Genomic DNA, 7,500 nt, shown 5'->3' with positions numbered 1-7,500 from the left:
GATTTTGGGTCTCGGGGCTGTGGCTGGATGGGTTCCTGGCATACATAGATGTATATACTGTATAGACACATACACGCACACTCTCACGCTTATACGCACATACACACACGCTCATGTATACACGCACATATACACACATACACATACACGCACACACTCACGCATATACACACACATACACACACATACATACGCATATACACACACATACACGCACACACTCACGCATATACACACACATACACGCACACACTCACGCATACACGCACATATACATACATATACACACACACATACACGCATGGACGCACGCACTAACACGCAGACACACACACATACACACAAACACATACACACACACGCAGGCACGCCCGGACACACACGCACACACACACGCAGACACCTACATGGATGCGAAAAGTAAACAAACACACACATACATAAACACGCACACACACACACGCGCACACACAGGCTCTCCCGTACACCGAGTTATGACAAATGACAGACAAACAACAAATTACAGGAGCCAAGAAAAGATCAGACGGTAAGTAGACAAAGGCTGGCGTGTGAACAATGGGGCAGAATGAACACTTTTCACCCACTCTGTACAGTCGCGGGTATCCCTCCCCCCTCCCCCCCTCCCATACCCCCTATTCCTTACCCCCTACTCCCTACTCTACTCCCTACCTCCCTCCCCCTACTCCCCCTAAACCCCTCCCCTACTCCCTAAATCCCTAGCTCCCCTTTACCCTTTTCCCTTCCTACCCCTTTACCCCAATTTGGAGGAAAGGGAAGGGAGAAGGGGAACATAGGAATATAAGAGAATGGAGAAAAGAGGTGGGGATAGAGAGAGAGAGACAGACAGACAGACAGACAAACAGAAACAGAAATATAGACTTAAAGAAATAAAAGATATCCAAACAAAGAAAAAGACAAAAAAAAAGGCACAGAGAAAGAGACACACACACACACAACAAACAAAAGAAAAACAAGAGAGACAGAAAGAGAGAGAAAGAAGACGAAAAAAAAAAAGTTTCTCAGAACGGCGACAGTCCCGTAGAGATTTCGGCGAGGCAAAATGGGCCAAATTATAGAGACGGAGCGTATCCCAGCCTCGTAACTAACCGGAATATCAGTAGTTCACAATTGGCCGGCAGGCATGGGTCGGGAGGGCGGGGAGAGGGGAGGGCGGGGGAGGGAAGGGAGAGAGAGGGAGAAAGGGGAGAGGGAAGGGGGGGGGAGGGAGGGGGGGAGAGGGGAGGGGGAGGGGGAAGGGAGAGGGGAGGGGAAGGGGAGGGAGGGAGGGGAGAGAGGAGGAGGGAAGGGGAGAGGGGAGGGGGAAGGGGGAGGGGAGAGGAAGGGGAGAGGGGGACGGAGGGGAGAGGGGAGGGCGGGGAAGGGGGAGGGGAGAGGGTGAGGGGAGACGAGGAAGGGAGAGGAGAGGGGCGAGGGAGGGAGGAGAAAGAGGGAGAGGAGGGGAGAGGTAGAGGGGACGAGAAAGAGGGGAGGGGCTGAAAGAGGGAAGAGGAAGAGGTGGAGGGAAGAGGAAAAGGTAGGAGGGGCATGAGAGGGGAGAGGAGGAGAGAAGGGACGTGAGGGGGCATAGGAGGGGAGGAAGGGACGAGAGGGGAGAGGGAAGGGGGAGGAAAGAGGAGAGGGTGAGACAAGAAGAGGGGTAAGTAAGGGAAGTGGAGAAAAGGGAGGAAGAGGAGGGAGACACGAAAGGGAAGAAGGCCAAGGAAAGGAAAAGAGAGGAAGAGAGAGAGAGAGAGACGAGAATAGAGAGAAAAGAGAGGAAGGGGAGGAAAAGAAATCAGACAAGGGAAACCAGAAGAGAGAAAAAAAAAAGAAGGAAAGGAGACGGTGCGAGTAAAGATAAAAAAAAAAATAAAGCAGGGAATAAGAGAGAGAATAATGGGACGATAGAGGGGGGAAGGGGGAAGGGGGAAGGGGGAGATCCAAAAGTATATTGCAAGATTGCACGTCGTCAATGGGGTTCTTTTTCCCGGAAGATGCGAGGTTGAAATGACTCAATCTCAACGGCTGTCAATTTGGAGCGGTTGTTGTGTGTTTGTCTGTCTGTGGCCGAGGGAGAGAGGGAGGAGGGGAAGGGGAAGAAATAAGAAGGGGGAGGGGAGAAAAGAAGGAAATGGAGACAGAGACACAAACAGTCAGAGAGACAGTGAGAGAGGGAGAGAAACAGAGAGAGAGGGGGGAACAGAGAGAGGGAGAGAGAGAGAGGGGGAGAGAAACAGACAGACCGACAGAAAAACAGAGAGAGAGACAGACAGAGACAGACAGACAGACAGCCAGGGAAAGAGAAGGAGAGAGAGAGAGATAGATAGATAGAGATAGAGATAGAGAATAGAGAGAGAGAGAGAGAGAGAGAGAGAGAGAGAGAGAGAGAGAGAGAGAGAGAGAGAGAGAGAGAGAGAGAGAGAGAGAGAGAGAGAGAGAGACAGACAGACAGACAGACAGATAGAGACAAGAGATATATACACCCATACAACCCACCATCAAAAACCAAGTAGCAGTTACCCATTAGTTGAAAATATTCCCCCATTTTCGCCATCATACCTATCTTCCTTTCTTCTTCCTATCTTCCTTTCTTCTTCCTATTTTCCTTTCTTCTTCCTATCTTCCTTTCTTCCTTTCTTCTTCGTATCTTCCTTTCTTCTTCCTATCTTCCTTTCTTCTTCCTATCTTCCTTTCTTCTTCTTATTTTCCTTTCTTCTTCCTATCTTCCTTTCTTCTTCCTATCTTCCTTTCTTCTTCCTATCTTCCTTTCTTCTTCCTATCTTCCTTTCTTCTTCCTATTTTACTTTCTTCTTCCTATCTTCCTTTCTTCCTTTCTTCTTCGTATCTTCCTTTCTTCTTCCTATCTTCCTTTCTTCTTCCTATCTTCCTTTCTTCTTCCTATCTTCCTTTCTTCCTTTCTTCGTATCTTCCCTTTCTTCTTCCTATCTTCCTCTCTTCCATCTTCCTTCTTCTTGGCCATTTTCCCTTTTCTTCTTCCCATCTTCTCCTTTCTGCATTCTTTCTTCTTCTGATCTTCCTTCTCTTCCTGTCTTCCTTTCTTCTTCCTATCTTCCTTTCTTCTTCCTATCTTCCTTTCTTCTTCCTATATTCCTTTCTTCTTCCTATCTTCTTTTTTTCTTCGTATCTTCCTTTCTTCTTCTTATCTTCCTTTCTTCTTCCTATCTCCATTTCTTTTTGCAGTGACTTCGTGCTTCCGGTAGCTATTATGAGACTCATACATTCAAACATACTTGCATATATATATAGATATCTACATTCTCTCCCTCTCTCTCTCTCTCTCTCTCTGTCTATCTATCTATGTATCTGTCTATCTCTCTCTCTCTCTCTCTCTCTCTCTCTCTCTCTCTCTCTCTTTCTCTCTCTCTCTCTCTCTCTCTCTCTCTCTCTCTCTCTCTCTTGCTCTCTCTCTCTCTCTTTCTCTCTCTCTCTCTCTCTCTCTCTCTCTCTCTCTCTCTCATCTATCTATTATCATCATCATTCACTTGTCTATCTATGTATCTGTCTCTCTCTCTCTCTCTCTCTCTCTCTCTCTCTCTCGCTCTCTCTCTCTCTCTCTCTCTCTCTCTCTCTCTCTCTCTCTCTCTCTCTCTCTCTCTCTCTCTCTCTCTCTCTCTCTCTCTCTCTCTCTCTCTCTCTCTCTCTCTCTCTCCCTCCCTCTCCCTCCCTCTCCCTCCATCTCTCTCTCTCTCTCTTCCTCTCTCTCTCTCCCTCCCTCCCTCCCTCCCCCTCTCTCTCTCTCGCTATGATTGCACGAGACACAGACATATTTACACACTCACGCCCTCGCTCCCTTTGTCTTGCGCTGTCTCGTGGGCGGGCGGCTTAGTTCGTGATCTTTATGGGCGTCCGTGAATCGCTGTCTGTTCGTTCGATGAGTAGGGGCGTGAGGAAGTGGTGGGCGTGAGGAGGGAGTGGGGGAGGGGGGGTAGGCAAATAGGGGATCCGTGTGTACAGCAAGATATAGACATATGCAGACATACATGCATATATACGTAATGTAGATACGTACTTGCATATATTACAGAAATACGTACATACTGTTTCTTCCTTTCTTTTTCTTTTTTTTTTTTTCTTTCTTTCTCTCTCTCTCTCTCTCTCTCTCTCTCTCTCTCTCTCTCTCTCTCTCTCTCTCTCTCTCTCTCTCTCTCTCTCTCTCTCTCTCTCTCTCTCTCTCTCTCTCTCTTTCTCTCTCTCTTTCTCTCTCTCTCTCTCTCTTTCTCTCTCTCTCTCTCTCTTTCTCTCTCTCTCCCTATTCCTCCCTCTCCCTCTCTCTCCTTCCTCTTTCCTCCACCCTCCTCAACCTCCTTTCTTCTCATTCCCCTCCGCCCCGCTCCTCTCTCTCTCTCTCTCTCTCTCTTTCCTCCTTCTCTCCCCCTCTCTCTCTCTCCCTTTTTCTCCCCCTTCCTTCCCTCCCCCCCGCCTCTCTTCTCTCCCTCCTCTCACCTTCACCTCACCCTCCCCTCACTGTCCCCTTCTCATAACTCTGCCTCACTCCTGAAGCCTCATATTTATATATACCGAAAAGGGGCAATTATGGATGGAGTAAATTGGGTGATTATGGACAGTGCATTAATCAGTCTGTACGCCGAAGGGGGGGGGGGTTGGCGGCGGGGGGGAAAGGGGGGAGGGGGAAGGGAGATAGGGAGGGGGAAGAAGGGGGAGAGGGAGGGGAGGTGGGGGTGGAGGGAGGGGAGGGGGAAGGGAAGGGAAGGGAGGGGGGTGATAGGGGTGTGGGGGGAAAGGGAGGGGGTATAAGAGGAAGGGGGAGGGAGATAGGGAAGGGGAAGGAGGGAGGGGAGGATGGGAAGGGAGGAAGGGAAGGGAGGGGTGGATAGTGGGTGGTGGGGGGAAGGGAGGGGGAGTGAGAGGGAAGGGAAGGGAGAGTAGGGAGGGGAAGGTGGGGAGGATGGGAAGGTAGGATATAGGGGGGAAGGGAGACAGGAGCAGAAAGATAGGGTGGGGGGAAGGAGATAAGAAGTAGACAGGGGATTGACGGAAGGGAGATAAGGGGGAAGGAGGGAGGGGAAGGGAAGGATGGAGAGGGAAAGGTTAAGACGGACAAATGGGGGTGGTGGGGGGTGGGGGGGTAATAGAGGGTTGCTTTGGAGCAGAAGTCGATCTTCATTTTTATTTTCGGGGGAAAGTGAGAAAAAAGTTGACGGGAAGGAAAGGTACAAGAACGATAGGAAAGGAAGAAAGGCAATGGGGAACGGGTGCTCGGGATATTTTTGGGGTGAGTTGGGGATTTTTTTGGGGGATTAAAGGGGGTTTTGGGGGGTAGTTGGGGGATTTTTTGGGGGAGTAAATAGATTTTTTAGAGAAGTAGGGGATTTTTTTTTTTTTTTTTTTTTTTAAGGGAGAGGCTTTGGAGAAAAAATGATTATTTAAATACTGATATATACATTGAAATTTATAATTTACTTTAGTTGCTCTACATTAGGGAATACCGGAGCGTTACCTTCTGTCTCAGGGGAATTCTAGGGATGTTTTGTCAGGCTAGGGAAAATTTTGAGATTTTGAGAGAATTTAACGCACTTTCAGACGTGCATCTCGGGAACACGCGAAATCTGTTTTATTTATCTATTTATTTATTTATTTAAGGGAATATCTATCTTAAATCCTTAACGATTATTCACAAATGTTGGGAATAATTTTATTGATTTTCTGTGAGAATTTAAGAACAATCTTGAGTTTCATTTTGAAGAAAAACTTTCGAGAAATTAAAATCGACTGAAACAAGAAAACAGCCAATAAATTTGAAGAAAAGTGGACACACCCGAAATAAATGATAATGATAGAAAAAGTGAAATGCAAACGAAAATAATTTAATACATGACGGTTACAAAGCCTGCTTCAATATATGAGAATTTTATAACTGTAATTATCAGAGCGTGAACAAGGGAGGAATGGAGAGAGGGAGGGAGGGAGGGAGGGAGAGAGGGGGTGGAATAGAGAGAGAGAGAACGAAAGAAAGAGTGAGAGAGAGAAAAGTACAGAGACAGAGAGAGAGACAGAGGGAGGGAGGGAGGGAGGAGGGAGGAGAGGAGGAGAGAGAGAGGGAGGAAGAGAGAGAAAGAAAGAAAGAGACGAAATAGACGAAATAGACGAAAAATGTAAGAAAGAGATAGATAGAGAGGGGGAGAGAGGGAGAGAGAGAGAAAGACGAAATATACGAAAAATGTAAGAAAGAGATAGATAGACAGAGAGAGAGAGAGATAAAGAGAGAAAGAGAGAGAGAGAGACGAAACACACGAAAGAAAATATAAGAGAGAGAGAATAAAAAGAGTTCGAGTGTTGCCAACTGTAGGTCCCCAAAATACAACCCTAAACCGACTCCCCCCCCCCCCCTCGGCATTGCTTGCACGGCCGCCTTTGCAATACAATGCAATACAGTGCAAGGCGAAGCACGATGCCTGGTGAGGCGTTCGTGACGGCATTCGTGGCGTTTCGTTCCCTCGAAGGAGAACGCAAAAGGAACGAACAGACGTGACCCGATTAACGTTCGTGTTATTTCGTTTCTCTGTCTGTCTGTTTCTCTCTCTCTCTGTCTGTCTCTTTGTCTCTTTGTCTCTGTCTGTCTGGCTCTGTCTGTCTCTCTCTCTCTTTCTCTCTCTCTCTATCTATCTATCTACCTCTGTCTGTCTGTATGTCTCTTTGTCTCCCTCACTCTCTCTCTCTCTCTCTCTCTCTCTCTCTCTCTCTCTCTCCCTCTCTCTCTCTGTCTGTCTCTCTCTGTCTCTGTCTGTTTCTCTCTCTCTCTCTTTCTCTGTCTGTCTGTCTCTCTTTGTCTGTCTGTCTGTCTGTCTGTCTCTGTCTATCTGTCTGTCTCTGTATCTCTGTGTGTGTGTGTGTGTGTGTGTGTGTGTGTGTGTGTGTGTGTGTGTGTGTGTGTGTGTGTGTGTGTGTGTGTGTGTGTGTGTGTGTGTGTGTCTCTCTCTTTCTCTCTCTCTCTCTCTCTTTCTATCTCTCTCTCTCTGTCTGTCTGCCTGTCTCTTTGTCTCCTCACTCTCTCTCTCTCTTCCTCTCTCCTTCTTTAATGACGGAAGAAAGAACTGATGAGATTAAAAAGATTAATAATTGATAAGATTCTTCATCTGTGCCTTTATTTTTCTTTTTGGGGGGAGGGGGGTAGGGTGGGGACATGGTGGTTTGTTGTGTGCTCTCTGCTCTGTTATCTGCTTTCAGTGTTGCAAAGGTAGAGATTTAAGATGATAATCTTTCATTTTATTTTATCTTTTTATTTATTTTCATTTCTATTATTTCTTTATTTATATATTTTTTTATTTTTTTACTGACTGCTTTATGCGATACAATATTTTTTTTTTCTTTTTTTTTAGGATTCATGCTCAGAGATGCAGACATTGGGGGCATAGCTGCACGTATCTTGTACTCACGCACACTCAGAGAGGCATGCAGAGATACATACACACACATGAGCGCACTTAACCGCAAACAAGT

Source organism: Penaeus vannamei, chromosome 24, assembly GCF_042767895.1.
Source record: "Penaeus vannamei isolate JL-2024 chromosome 24, ASM4276789v1, whole genome shotgun sequence".
Classification (NCBI taxonomy): domain Eukaryota; kingdom Metazoa; phylum Arthropoda; class Malacostraca; order Decapoda; family Penaeidae; genus Penaeus; species Penaeus vannamei.
The sequence above is the reverse complement of the archived record's forward strand: the minus strand, read 5'-3'. Positions refer to the sequence as shown.